This window comes from Lampris incognitus, chromosome 10, assembly GCF_029633865.1.
Source record: "Lampris incognitus isolate fLamInc1 chromosome 10, fLamInc1.hap2, whole genome shotgun sequence".
In the NCBI taxonomy this organism is placed as follows: Eukaryota; Metazoa; Chordata; class Actinopteri; order Lampriformes; family Lampridae; genus Lampris; species Lampris incognitus.
In genome coordinates, this window is record NC_079220.1 from 42597303 (window position 1) to 42613189 (window position 15887).

At 44.1% G+C, this 15887-nt stretch overlaps 1 pseudogene; it reads right to left on the minus strand.

Moving 5' to 3' along the window:
- Positions 1-14204: 14204 nt before the first annotated feature.
- On the minus strand, positions 14205-15463 carry LOC130119821 (uncharacterized protein K02A2.6-like; annotated as a pseudogene).
- Positions 15464-15887: the final 424 nt, after the last annotated feature.

The following is a 15887-nucleotide window of genomic DNA, read 5'->3' on the forward strand; positions in this document are numbered from 1 at the left end:
CATCTATGTGAGAGCGTAGTCCTGCGTGTTTGTTGATAAAGCAGTAGGAGAAGATGTTCGGTCTCAAAACCATCCGTTTTATTTAGCAGTAAATGGATAAGGCATACAGAGCTCTGGGTCTAGATCTTCCTATCCCTGACAAACAACAGATTGTGTCAGTTCACAAAGTCTGACTCCCTCTCCTTTCCCTGACCCAGTCTTTATACTATACAAAGTGTTGACTGAATATGGATGTGTGATCTTCTTTCTGATTGGTCCATTCATCTGACTCCGTTTCCGCCTCACTGATATCCGGACTCCAGGTAATCTTCTTCTCCATCTGTTTTGCAGCTGCCGTCGTAGCTGCCGTCGTAAAATCCTGTTCCTATCTCTGAAACCACAAATCACAGCACATTTCGTCTCCACTCCCCCCTGACCACAACACTTCCAGTGTCCCCCTTCCCCATTCAGAGTCGCCAACCCTATGCAAGGTCAGGGACCCTCACACCTTCCATGGAGACAGACATCTTGTCTCTACTCCCCCTTTACCACAACATCCTTATTGTCCCCTTTGTTATTCAGAGTCGCTAACCTTATTTAGGGTCAGTGACCCTCACACCTAATTTACTCTGCGACCCTCTTTCTGCTAACATACTCAGTACTTTTCCACTGCCACTATAGACCCTCCTGTCCTTGTAACAAGCCCTGTTCCTCATGCATATGTTTTCCCAATGATTGATATATCCTTATATCCCTTATTCCAATTAATACATTGTAATCATCATTATTAAACATCACACCATTACATTTATCTACATTACTGTGAATTGTAATCAGAAAAAAAAATGTTCTCACCGTGAATGAAAAATATTGTGATTATCTGGTAAAATTTGTAATGAAAAAATACTGAGATTAGTTGGTTAAATGTGAGCACTATTACATAATTCTGATTGACATCTAGAAACCCCTGGTTATTGTGAAAAAACTAATAAGCATTTTTGTTGTTAAAGCTTATACATTGTGATAGCGTAAAGAAATAATACAAGTATTTGTTATTGTTATTGATACAGTGTTATGCAAAGACGAGCAATTATTTTAAGTAAAGGTGGGATGTTGTGTTCAGTAATCTAGTTACCCTATATTACATTAAGTGCTATACTGCCTACCGCTAGAGGGCGCTGTATTCGTAGGTCACTAGTAACAGTAGGGTAGGTTTTGACTCTTTGAATGTTGTTGTTAGTTGCTGCTGAGAATCTGTCGGAGCATGTTGGAAGCTAATAGTGCGGTATGCTATGTCAAAAAAACAGCTCCCGTAGGATTTTTGTGCCAAAATTGATGTTTTTGCTGTTTTGGCTTCTATAGGGACCAAACTAACAGAAAATGAAGGGTGCCAAATTTTCTGAACCCCACCCCCAATTCTGGGGGGCCATCTATTTTGGGACCTCCCAGAACAGTAAAATACAAGTCCGCCTGGGACTACTCTTACTAAAATGGCTGTAGAATTGTTATGCTTCAGTTGTATAACACCAAATTTGGAGGAGATGCAGTTGAGAAGTTGTAGAACAGATCCAAATACCTGTGTCCTGCTGGTAAACGGTATTACTGATGTTATTCACACTCAAATTGTAAGTTTTGTTTAGGCGAACCTAAAAAATTGAATTTCTGCTGTAGTTTATCTGCAGTCCTTCTGTCCTGGTGGATGGTACTACTAAACTTCCACTTGAAGTAAATTTTTCCTGGTGTTACCTATACATAGACACCAAAATTGTGCATCTGGGCCTTGTACTTGCGGAGCTATTACTGAATTATTTTGGGCATGTAATTTCGGGCGAAAATTCAAAAAAATTGCCTGGGGCTGAAGTGGTTTTTAATGTCCAATTTTTATAATATTATAGTTGTTTTGTAGGTTTTGAAATATTCTGAGTTGATTTGTAACACTATTAAAACAGCTATAAGAGTATTTGTCTGACTTTTGGTTCCTCACCTGGGACACCCCGGACTGACCCTTGTGCCTATCCCATTCATCATTACTCTCCTCTTTCCACTCCTGCTCTTTTCTTGGCCAATATAACTTTTACAATTATTTTTCATGGGCATCCAGTGACAATTAATACTTTACTGAAGGTGTTGACCATTCTGAAAGACATTCCTGTTCTGACTCTGAAAAAATAAGGGTTGAAATGTGGCCATTGTAGCATAATCCTTGTTAATTTGGTTCATTTCAAACAGGTGAGATCATAATTAAAGCACAGCTGTGTTTGTAGCTGACTGAAAACAAAAAAGAACAGTACTCAAGATAAAATAAAATAAAAATAGGCCAATACGAAAACAACAACAACAAAATAAACAAACACCACAATAGATTTGAAGAGTCAACATTTTGAGAATCACATTCATGGAATTGCTGAAAGCAACTACCTGGTAAGTGATACTTTTATTTTAATGTTTTATCATTCAGGTGAAATTTAAAACAAGCCTGAAAGATTTATAAGCCAATGTTTACACATATTTTGACATATATTTACATTGTTTTCCCATTATTAGGTCTAATCTTTCAGTCTGACATGCCCTGATCCCACAATTTTGGACTACTAACAGTAAGCTAAGGTGGGCTAAATTTAAACCATGCCCGCTAGATTTAAAAGCCAACATTTGCACATATTTATATTTACATTGTTTTCCCATCATTAGGTTTCATCTGTCTGGCATGCACAGATCCGACAACCTACAACAACGAACTAGAAAGCTAAGCTAAACAGTAAGCTAAGGTGGGCTGAGAATGATCTGGTAAATGTGTCATATTTTTCTGATGAAATTTAAACCAAGCCTTCTAATTCAAATATATATTTACATTGTTTTCCCATCATTAGGTTTCATCTGTCTGGCATCCAACAAATTGGACAACTTGTGAGCGAAGGTGGGATGAGATCTGGTCAATATGGCAGAGGAATGCAACATTTGCGTGATCTGCAAAGAAGGTGCCACCCCTGGCAAGCGACTAGTTAAAAATCCAGCCATGATTGATGACCTACTGCAGGCTTGCAGGGACAGAGTTTCTTTAGGTCAAAGTGATTTCGAGGAACTTTCCGACTACTTATCTGGCTAAATGAAGGGGAACTGAAATTGGTTCATTATCATAGTGAGTGTCGAAAATCTGTTATAAACAAGAATAAAATTGACCGTCTCAGGGCTAACCAATCCCGATCTCAGTCACCTGTCTGTTCTAGAAGAGGACCTGGGCGTCCTTCAATTACTACAGAATCTGTTACACCTAATCGGTCGAAATCTGTCCCAAAGGAGCAAGTGTGTTTATTCTCACCTTGTGACTTTTGTTCCAAGGGTGATTCAGAGCCACTGCACCGTGTTCTTTCTGATGCGATGGGTGAAACGCTTCTTGAAATAAAGCAGCAGACCCAAGATGACCAAGTAAGAATCTGTGTAACAGACCTAGTGGATGCTGGTGACGCTTCAGCTCTTGAAAAGTACTATCACAGGGATTGCTTGCGGAATGCAAAACGTACCACAACAATAAAGAAAGATCATGATAATTAATCACTCATTCGCTCTTTATGTGACGAACAGTTAATCCTCGCCATTCAAAACACCGTCACAGACGATGTTACTCTTGACATGGCTCAGGTCAATGATGCTTACTTGTTGATCCTGAAAAGATATCACATGGATGTCGATGAGACTACAAACTATCGCAAGCATCTGAAAAAGATAATTGGTGAGCGACTTCCAGATGTCCAGTTTGTAAGCTCACTGCAACGAAATGAGCCAGACAAGCTTGTTAAATCAACTGTGGTTAGCAAAGCTATTGATTGCAGTATCTCCACTATGAATTATGGTCAGGTTATTGGCAACCTGAAGAAAGTTGCTAACCTACTGCGGGCAGAGATCATGCAAAAGCGCAGCTGGTCATTTGCCGGGATATTTGATAACTTTAAGAATCCCTCTTTACTCCAATTCTTCCTGAGTCACCTCCTCTTTGGCAGTCATGTTGTCAAAGTGTTTGGAATGCGGGATGAAGAAGTAGACAAAACTGTTGATGTTGCATGCCAGTTTCTAGTCCAGAACACTCGCACTGATCGTCAGGTGAAACATCAGCCAAAGAAAGACGATGCCTTTCGGCAAAATGTCCAAACACCCCTCTCAATCGGACTGCCCCTTGCTATCCACTCTAGAGTGCGTGACAAAATCCTTGTCCATAACCTCTCAGATGTCTACATTGGAAGTGACTACTTGAAGAACCTTGACTTAGAAAAAATTGTGGAGCAGTCTGTTCTTCAACGAATGAAGGATACTGGTGGATTTTGTCTCCCTGACTTTGTGAAGAAGGGTGTGAACATCTGGTTTGCTATTGACAATATTGATCTTTTGGAAGACACAGCCACTGGGCAAGAAACCTTCCATGGCACAGTGGTTGTAATCAACCAGCAGGATGAAGATGGAGACCTGATGATCCAACCACTTGTTATAACAGAAAAACCTCTCACGGCATCACCTCTGGCATTTGATATAAACTTGCTGCAGGAGCCAATGATCAAAACCACTCCATTGAGGTTTGAGTCTGTGATAGGAAACCGAAAAAATCTCATTTCCCAAGACTTCACTCACACCTGGGTATTCACAAACTACCTTGCAACTGATGATAACAGGCGGGCAACCTCAACTGAACCGCAGCTGGCAAGCAAACAGACCCAGAACAGTGAAGAAGATAGAAGCCATGCTGAATCTAATAACGACAGAAATCAAGATGACTCTATTGTGTCGATCAAAGAACAAAGGCGTAAATCAGTGAAATTGAAGAAGGAAGATGTGATTCCAACTTGGGCTGCAACTAAATCTTACTGTTATCTCAGTCCTCTAACAGTTGCACCTCAACAAACACAGGGGTGATTGCTCCACTGTTTAAGACCTCGCCAACAGATTATGCTACCCTCTATACCGCTTTGAAGTTAATCCAGGGTATCTCTGCCACTGTCATTGGCCCTCACAGAAAAAACACCGATAACCCTAGATCTTGACCTTTACTCCCGTGCATTGAAGATTCAGCAGTCAGTTGGAAACACCAACTGGATCCTAAGAGCTGGAACTCTTCACATTGCATTTGCTGTGTTGCATGGTCTAGGTAAAACAGTTGATGGAAGTGGCCTTGACATATGTGCTATTGAAAGTGGTTGCATACACATCAGCAGCTCTTCATGGTATCTTTGGTGGCAAAGCTTACAAACGAGGCCTTGAGTACCACATCACTACGAGCCTTGCAATTTTGATGTTGCGATTTGATGCCATCTTGTCAAAACTTCCAAATTGTCCAATTCAGATGCAATGCATTGCTCTCAAGGACAAACTCCATGAACGTAACCCACTGCTGGTAGAGATCTTTGAAGAAATCCAATCCTGGTACACAGAAAATGTCAAGCCACTCGAAGATGAAAAAGACATCGGTGAGTTCACTCAATTCCTAACCCAGTATCTTCACCAGGTAGAGAGTCTTCTTAATCTCATCAGCTCTTGCCACTCAGGTGACTGGGAGGGATACTTGTCTTTATTAGAGAATCTCATCAAGTATTTCTTTGCTCATGATCTCCTCAACTATGCCCACTTGATGCCAGTCAATCTTGCTCAAATGAATGCTCTTGAAAAAGATGACCCAGAAACATGGGATGCACTGAAGTCTGGTGCATTTGTGGTGGCAAAGTCAGCGATACCCTTCACTCATCTCTTCACTGATCAAGCCCTCGAGCAGGAAATCAAGAAGCTAAAGGGACATGGTGGGATGGTAGGACTCAGTAGAGATGAAGCAGCTCTGGACCGGCTGATCATTGCCACACCTCATCTTGCTGATCTAGTGAATCAGTACCTCAAGAGTTTCCCAAAAGCTTCCAGATCTACTTCAACGACAGAGCATTATCATCTCTCAGGAGAGATTGTATTGAGGTCAAGAACAAATGCACTGAAGCTTGATTGAGTTGCACTGTGGAGGCAATCCATTCAACGAAAAAACACCATTAAAGAGTCTTGTTTCATCAGCGCTTGTGACAGATGCGGCAAAGCATGATATTCTCCAGTTTGCGGAAAAGGGTCAGAAGCGCTTTGAGGAGTTTGTTTCTGAACGTTTGATCGCTACGTCAACACTCTCAGTGTGGGACAAAATGAAGAAACACAAGTTGAAGACCTTTTCAAACTGGATGGAGAAAACAAAGGTAAGTGTTGGAGACAAGGTCATCAAATTGCGTGAGGAACGTGAACTGCTTGGAAGATTTCTCATCATCCAAGGCAGTCGACCAAGTCTAGTTCCCAAACTTGAGGAGACAATTGGAGACTATGAAATGTCAATGGTTCCCCGCTCTCTGTGTGCTGTGGATGGAACCTTGTACATCCCTACAGACAAAGCTAGTCTCATGCATGCAATTGAAGATGCCAAGGCAGAGCTCCTTGAAGCTGACCCAAAGCCTGATCCAATGCAAGAAGATCCTCCAGGTGTCCCTATCAAAGTTCTAATAGTTGATGCCATGGGCGTGCTTCAGAGCATGAAAAAGACACCAACCATGCGGAAGCTGTCAGACCTTCAGGACGCATTTAACAAACGCATCAAAACAATGATGGCTGGCTATCATGAGGGTCGAGTTGTCTTTGATCGATATATGGATGAGTCATTAAAGAAGAAAACTCGACAGAAGAGAGCAACTACTTCTGTAGAATACGAAATCCATCCAGAGATGAAGCTCACTATGTCGATCAAGGATCTTCTCTCTGCATCATCGACCAAGAAGAAGCTGACATGTGAGTTGGGCCAGGGACTGCTAGAGTATTTCTCAAAGGACAGTTCTTTCCTACTGGTTGTCATCTATGACACCTTCATCAAGGGACGTGATTTTGTGGAGGCACACACACATGAAGAGGCTGATACCCTAATACCTCATCAAGTCCTTGCCTCTGCTGCCAATGGTGCCTCACGAGACATATGTGTTTGGTCACCCGACACTGATGTCCTCTTACTGCTACTTGATTTAGTATCATGTGAATGCATTGCAACTCAAACTTCTCTGACATTTTCAACAGGCAAAGGTGCAAAGAAACGGGAAATAAATGTTTTTGAGCGTGTTCAAGTTATTGGACGTCAGAAATGTCAGGGCTTACTTGGCCTGCACAATTTTTCTGGTCCTGACTGGGGAGGAAAATTTGTTGGAATCTCCAAAAAGACGTGGATCAACGCATACCTGAAGCTTGATGATGATGATCCGGCCATTGACTGCTTCAAGGACCTTGGCAAGGGTTCTCCATTCCCCCTGAGCTTATCAATGGTGAGCTCCCATCACTGGTGAAGGCATTAGAGAATTTTGTGTGCTGTGTTTACAGCTCAAAAGGTCCAACAACCCTGCCATCACTCAGATGGGAACTATTCCGATCAAAGAACCTGGAGGGTGAGATGCTACCTCCAACTCGTGCTGCATTGCTACCCCATATCCTACGTTCCAATTATGTCACAATGCGAGATAAGTCATACAAGACGAATTGCCCTGAGCTTCCACCAATCGAACAGAATGTATGGAGTTCAGTGAGTGGCGGATATGTTCCAGTCAGGTGTCTTGCCCTCCCTGCACCACAGGCAGTACTTGAGCTAATCAAATGTGGCTGCAAAGTAGGTTGCAAGGGACAGTGCAGCTGCTCAAAGAATCACCTGCCTTGCACTCCTCTCTGCAAATGTTATGGTGGAGACTATGCAAACACAACAAGTGAGTACATTCCAGAAGATGACAATGCTGATGAATAGATCAAGTATTATTTAAATTCCTTTATTATCACCTGTATTTGTTTTGTTTTGTTGTAGATGTTTTGGGGGAATTTAGCAGCTTTTTCTTACTCTCTATTTACCTACTGGCGCAACATAGAGTAACTTTTTTTTTCAATTGGATACTAAGTGCAACTTTTTACTGCTGCTTGTCATCATGTATATGCTGCTATAAACAACATACAGTATGCTTAACTGAAGGATAAACCTGTCTTACTGGATTACTCGACTACTGTGTGGTTATTTACATAATAGAAACATGTTTAATAAATGTCTTCCATTTTTCACATTAAATATGACAGTTATGATGTTCCCTTTCACAAAAAAGGCAAATTTGTTGTTTTTACCTAATTTAGTACAATGGGACATCGCCGTAGGATGGACACCATCTTGGATTTGACAATAAATAAGTAAATGATGGAAATTTCACTGATTCAGTTGAATTCCTTGAGCCCAAAACCTAAGATTAGACACCAAAATCAGCTTTCTAGCTTGAATAGAAACTGAGATATAGCCATTTTAAGCTCCTGGCAGCCATATTGGATGCCATCTTGAAATGATGCATTTCCAGGAGGTAGATTTTCCTAGATTTTTAGTATGTTCTTAAGCATGCCTAGAGGTAACCGAATCAATAGAAAAAACTATGCTATCTATTTTCTTGGGATTCAGTTTTTTTTCTTCACATATTGAACCATCTATTTTGGATAGGGGGCGCTCAGAAAGGGAGTGGGGGTCTGAAAATTTGGCACCCATAATTTTCTGACAGTTTGGTCCCTATAGAAGCCAAAACAGCAAAAAAAATCAATTTTGGCACAAAAATCCTACGGGAGTACATACCATACTGCACTATAACGGTCTGCCTTGCAATTCTTTTAGTAAAGTTTATTAAGCAATATGTCGTGTGGTTATTCTACCAAAGAATATAACATATACCCTGATGTGAGGGCACTGGATTTCTTGCTGATAGTTTACAAACGTAACAGAACACGTCACCGGTAGATTGCGAGTAAACAAGCCACTCTCTAGCTAGCTACTCGCCATTTTGTGTCCTTCTGAAAAGGTGTTCATTTTTCAGTCGCCTTTTCTTTCGCCATAAATACGTTCTGATGCGCTAAAATCTCCGATGTTATGCTCCGGCTTTTTCCGGCTGAAATATTATTTTATTTCTTCGTTAATGTCTGTCCATTGAGCAGGGTCACTGCCGTAGCCATTCAACTGTGTAACCGGTTATTTTCTTGCCCGGTGCGGGATTCGATACGGGGTGTACTGCACCACAAGGCGACATCACTAACCGCTCGGCTAAAGGGTCAGACCCGTTAGCTAGGGGCTAACGTGTCTTATTAGTAGTTTACAGTCGTCACCCTCCCCGGAAGCGCGCCCTCGCGCTTTGTCATTCCGCGCTCCGAAGATACTTCTGAGGATCTGCACACTTCCGGATCCCACCGCTGCCATCAATGTAACCGGTTATTTTCTTGCCCGGTGCGGGATTCCAACGGGGTGTACTGCACCACAAGGCGACATCACTAAAGGGTCAGACCCGTTAGCTTGGGGCTAACGTGTCTTATTAGTAGTTTACAACTGCAAAGTCACGTCGTCTTGGTCGCAGGCGATAGAATTTTCCTCATCCAGGGTAAGGGTTGACTCCGGCACCGTTATTGCTACCGGGGGAGGTCTTCCGTGGCGCTTGAGCCGGCCAACGGTGGAGGTGGACAGGCCTGCGTTGAGGCGGGAGCACTTTCAGGCCTTGGAGGTGTTGAGACCAGTGCTGGAGTCAATATTTTTCAAATGCCCCTCTTTGGCGTTCAGCCGCTGCTTCTTGTTTTCTTTTTTTTACGCTTTGCTGCACCTGACTGCATTCTGTAGCTCTTTTTCAAAATTAAGTGCGGATCTGCGTGGATGCTGTGTCTCTGCTGTAACTTCCATTAACAGTCAAAGTAAGCGCAAATCCGGTGTGGCATTCTGGGAGATGGAGTTCTTAGAGTTAGATTGAACGATGCCATGGTTTCATTTGCGTTATTTATTTTTATGGCACAATAATTATTCCTGATTGATAGACATATATTTATTTAAGTGTCACAGGAATTGTTGACATGTTAAAAATGCTGCTAATAAAATAATAATAATAATACTTTAAAAATATATTGTATTTCCCCCCTTCCCCCATTATTTTGAGCCCCCTTGGAAATTTGGGCCCTAGGCCGGGGGCCTTGTCGGCCTATGCAGAGATCTAGCCCTTGTCCGCTACCTTCAGCAGGGAGGGCTGTGGTGTCTCGCAGCAATGGGCTGACTTTAAGTCCAACAAATATTCCTTCGCCAGATGTTCCTGAAACTGCTCATGAGTCTCTGTCTGTATCTCCACCTCTGCATCATTTCCTCCTTCTTCACTGTTAGGTGGCGTGTATCTGCTGGAAATGCCTTAGGAGGCATGCAAGTGAGTCTCTGACCCACCAAGAAGTTAGCTAGTGTCAGTGGTTGTGGTTCATTCACATCATTGTGCATGTAAGTGAGGGGTCTTTAGGTTATTATGGCTTCAGCTTATGTCAGAATGGTGCTAATTTCCTCGAAATTTAGTTTAGCTTTTCCCAGCACTTTTCTCAGAATTATTTTGTCTAAACGCGCGTCTCTCTGAAAAATATACCCCACCAGGCTGCTCTTTCAGCAACGAACCGCTAGGTTATGCCCTTTTCTAAGAATAACTCTCATAGCTGTGGATCTTTGATGCTTTTCCACAACTCTCTCAAATCCTGATCAGCTCTCCTGAATGTTCTGGCATTATCCGAGTAGATCACTTTGCACAATCCTCTTCTTGAGGGGAATCTTTTCAAGGCTAACAGGAAGCTCTCAGCGGACTGATCATTACATTACATTACAGTCATTTAGCCGACACTTATCCAAAGCGACTTACAATACGTGCATTTAATGTAGGAAATTAGGAGAACTACTAGACATCATAGGTTATAAGTGCATCTTTTCCCTAAACAAGCATCTAAGAGCAAAACCAGGGCTAAAGTAAAAGTGCAAGTGGTTTTTTTTTAAAAAGTGAATACAATAAATGCTAAGAGCAAGTAACAGGGTAGTAGTTCTTGAAGAGGTGAGTTTTCAACCTGCGCCGAAAGATGGGCAGCGACTCCACTGTCCTGACATCAGTGGGGAGTTCATTCCACCATTGTGGGGCCAGGACAGAAAAGAGCAGCAGGGGCCTCTGAGCGATGGGGCAACCAGGCGTCCCAAGGCAGCAGAGCGAAGTGGTTGGGCTGGGGTGTAGGGCTTGACCATGGCCTGGAGATAGGAAGGAGCTGTTCCTTTCACTGCCCTGTAGGCTAGCACCAGAGTCTTAAGATCAGAGACCAGCTCTAAGTGTACTGCTCTCGTTACTGCACAAGTGAACAATGCAGTCAATGTACGATTTCTTCAAGGAGCCCTGTGACTTCACATAGAGTGGTCCTGCGAAGTCCACACCTGTGACCTCGAATGTTGGAAACTTTGTTATTCTGTCTCTTGGTAGTGGTGCAGTAGTCTGCTGTCCAGCCCGTGCCTTGAATCTCTTGCAGAGTGTGCCCCTTGACACAACTTTCTTAACCATCTGTCTTGCCCTCAAAATCCAGTATCTCTCTCTGGTCTTCACTAAAGTGTCTCTCACACCCGTGTGCATTATCTTTTCATGTTGATACTGTGTCGACATTTCTGTGTATCTGTGCTCATTGGGCAAAATCCATGGGTGTTTTTCTCTGCAAGTGAAGTTGGAATGCTGGAGCCTTCCTCCCACACTGAGCAGCTCATCTTCATCCAGAAATGGTTTTAGTTCTTTGATTTTAGAGTTAGTGTTGAGGCGTTTTCCTGCCTTCAGAAGATTGATTTCTGGGGTGAAGCTCTGATTCTGAGTCACCTTTATCCAGTATTTTTCTGCATCATGCAGCTCTTCTGCTGTAAATTTGCCACACATCTTTGTGCTTGAACGCATGTTGGCAATAAATCTCTTTATCCAGGCTGTTACTCTGAGCAATGTTTTCTACTTCTGAGCAGAACTGTAGATTCAATTTAGCACTATCATTGAGTCTGTCTACAGTCTTGAGTTGTTCCCCATCCATTTGCAGTGATTTCATAAGGGTGCGCCCTAGTCTGGCTCCTATCACGGCTACCATCAACTCCAGGCATGGCAGCATCATCCACTTGAGTGGGGCTACCCTGGACTTAGATGCAACTAGGCTTGTACTAATTTCTCCACTCTTTGATTCTCCCTTCAGGTATGTGACTGCACTGTAATCCCTTTCACTTGAGTGACAGAACACATGTAGTTTTAGGTTTTGGCTGTTTTACGGCTGCACCTTTGTTTTGTACCACCGTGGGATAGACAGCTGGTACAGTTGAGGGAGTTCTGAACACCATTGCTGCCATTTTCTTGTCACATCAGGTGGCAATTCCTCATCCCAACTGAGCCCTCTATCCCACATTTCCTGGAACATGCATTTTATTCTAATGGTGAAAGGAGTGAGGAATCCCAGAGAGTAAAAAATGCAGAACACTCCTCTTTGTGTTTTTCCCTCTTTCAGAATGGTTAGCAACCCCCTGAGGTCAAACACAAAGTCATCTGTTACTGGTCTCCACAATAAGCCCAGAACTTTTAGCACTGACCCATGTGTCTCGGGCTCTATAGTGCAGTCCATCAAGCTCTCCTGACATTGTTCCTTAAGCTCTGGAGAGTTTGTCATCCACTTGCAGAGGTCCATGCCCACAGGGGACATGATGGCCTTAGCTGTTGTTGTCAGTGAGTGGGCCTCAGACACCTGCCTTGGGCTCGCAATAAAGTCATCAACATAAAGTGAGCTACTGATGGTCTCTACCACTTGTGGATGTCTGACTCATCTTGTCTTAAATGTTTTCTTATGGTGGCTACGAGTAATAATGGGCTTGAAGAAGCTCCAAACACCACCCTTGTCATTCGTAGCATCCGTAGCTTCTTGACTTTCTCTTCAGTAGGCGGGTCTGTAAACCACAGAAATCTTACAGCATCCAGATCTCGCACTGCCAGTGATATCTGCAGAGGTGCTTTCTTGATGTCTGCGATGTATGCAATTTTATGCAGTCTGAACTTTATCAAAATGCTGTTCAAATCTGGATTTAGGTTGGGTCCAGTTAAAAGACAATCATTGAGGGAGGGAATTCCATCTTCATGGGATGAAGCATTAAACACAACTTGTAATTTGGTTGTCAATTTATCCTCTCTCAATACAGCATGATGAGGAAGGTAATATATCTCACTGTGCGATGCATTGTCTCTGGGCACATCCTCAGCCATTTCTTGTTTTAAGTAGTCCTCCACTTCATCATTGTATCTGCTGTGGAGCGTAACATCGTTTCTGGGTTTCTTTTCTAACCCTCCAACCTTTTCTTGGCAATGCGGAAGTTATCCTGGAGTGTAGGATGGTCTTGGCGCCATGGCAGCTCTACTTGATAATGCTCATCCTTGTAGATGGTGGTTTCCTCAAACCGCTGTAGAGCTTCTGCGTCCTCAGGGCTCTCACACTTTTCACTTGTGATTCCCAGTGACTCAAGCACCGTAAAATGCATGCAGCTGCTTATCAATCTGTGCATCCTCGCTGAGCTGAATCTGCATACAAGTTGTCTCTGTCAAGCTGGACACTACTACTGGGCCCTGCACAGCCCATCCAAAGGTGCTCTCTAGTGCTACCAGGCTCTCTGTCAGTCTCTCTACGTGGCCGGATACTATTTTCCAGTAGTAATTGTAGGATTCGACTTAGACACGAGAGAGACATTGGTTGTAAACAAACTCTTTACTTAGAACTTAGCAAAGTTAGGATACTCAGCCATCAGGCTACATCTGCGTTCCCTCCAGTTCGACTCATACTTAACATTACTTCCTAGTCTCGCCTCGCGAGAGCGCCCCATCAAAGACTAACCAGAGAGCTTGCGCGTTAACATAAGTCCCAATGCATTACACCCCTTTCCCCGAGTCAACAAAATCTGCCAAGTGGCGTGGAGGGTGCCGGTCTCTTGCCAGATGCTGTAGAGGGGTAGTGGGCACAAGAATGGACACAGGACCAGAGGGATCTTCAACAGACCTGCTGGTCTCTGGTCGTGGCATTCCAGACGAGGTAGACTCGAGCAGCCCATCTTCAGGTGACTGCTCACCAGGAACAATGGATTCTTCAGCGACCACATCCGTGCGTGCAGTCGCTCTACCACGCAGCTGAACCATGTGGCGTCGATACATTTGCCCATCAGGAGTCTGCACTCTATATGAAACTGGGTCAGTAGGATCGGCTATCACGCCAGGGACCCATTTGTGTTCCCCAGTGTAGCTCCTCGTGTACACAGTGTCCTGTGGCCTAAAACATCTGTTTGGGCCTTGCAGCTTTTCTGCACTCACCTCCTGCTTGAGGTGCATCTCATTTTCATAGTCAGGATGAAGGCGATCAAAGGCCGTGGTAAGACGCCGGTTCATGAGAAGCTTGGCAGGGCTCTTTCCTGTTGCTGAATTGGGAGTCACATGCTGTGACAGCAGAAACCTAGCCAGGCATGTCTGCCAGTCACCGATAGTGATCCTAGACAGGGCCTCCTTGGTTGTCTGGGACCATACGTTCTGCTTGGCCATTTGAACGAGGATGGTTAAGGGGCCATAGTCACTTCTCTGATGCCATTCCGTCTGGCAAACTCTTTGAATTCTTCCGATGTGAAGGCCGCACCGTTGTCAGAAACAATGATATCTGGCAACCCGTGAGTTGCAAAGAGGAGCCTCAGTGTGCTGATCACTGCAGAGGAGGACATTGAACTCACCATGGCATCCTCTAACCACTTAGAGTGTGAGTCCACAATTATGAGAAATGTCTTCCCGTGGAATGGACCAGCAAAGTCAACGTGTACCAAGGACCATTTCTTAGTTGTCCACTCCCAAGGGTGCAGCTGTGCTGTTGGTGGTGCATGACGAGTTCTCTGGCAGGTTTCACAGGATTTTACTGTCTGTTCTATTGCTAAATCTATACCGGGCCACCAGTCATAACTCCTCTCCAGGCCCTTCATATGCACAATACCTTGGTGTACATCATTCAGCATGGCTAGTACCTCCTCCCTCGCCAAGTTGGGAATAACTACATGACTCCCCCATAATAGGCAGTCCTTGTGTGTGGACAGTTCATGGTGCCGGGTGAAAAACGGCTTGAAACGGCTGTCAGGTGTATCCACTGGCCAGCCATGCACGACCCAGCGCAGCACCCGGGACAGAACTGGATCCTTCCGAGTAAGGGCGGCAATGTGTTTTGCATTCAGTGGGGCTTCAGGCGCCATTTCCAGTAAGAGCACCTCCATGGGTGGAGGGGTCTCACGCATACCAGTGGGCAGTGGTAAGCGACTGAGGGCATCAGCATTTGCCAGCTGTTTGCCAGGGCGGTACCACAATTCGTAATCGTAGGCCCCAAGAAGAACACTCCAGCGTAGCATGTGTGGGGACAGGACAGGTGGCATGGGCTTAGAGTGGTGTAGCAGGCCCAAAAGAGGTTTGTGGTCAGCAAAAACCACAAAGTGGCGACCGGCAAGGTACTGGTGAATTTTTTTGACTGCAAAAATTACCACCAAGGCCTCCTTATCTATTTGGGCATAATTTCTTTCAGTGGAGGATAGTATCCTCAAGGCAAAGACGATGGGAGCCTCCCAGCCATCGGACTCCATATGGAAGAGCGGCGCCCCCAAGCCATAAGGCAAAGCATCACAAACAACGGCTAATGGCTTTGTTTCGTCATAGTGCGTGAGCACGCCATCAGCCTGAAGCAGTTGTTTTGCAGCAGTGTAAGCTTTTTCAAGTGCGTCAGTCCACTGCTATGGTGCAGACTGATCCAGGAGGCGGTGCAGCAGTTCTAAGATGGTAGCCTTGTTTGGCAAAAAACAGCTGTAAAAATTGAGTAGGCCTAGGAATGACTGAAGCTCCGTTTTGATCCGGGGTAAAGGCGCCTTCTGAATAGCCTCATCTTTCTCCATAGCCGGCTGCACGCCATCCTTGTCCACACGAAAACCTAAAATTCAACTTGGTCAGCAACAAACACACTCTTCTCCTTCTGTAGCTGCATTACTGCTTCTGCGAATCGTTCCAGCACTG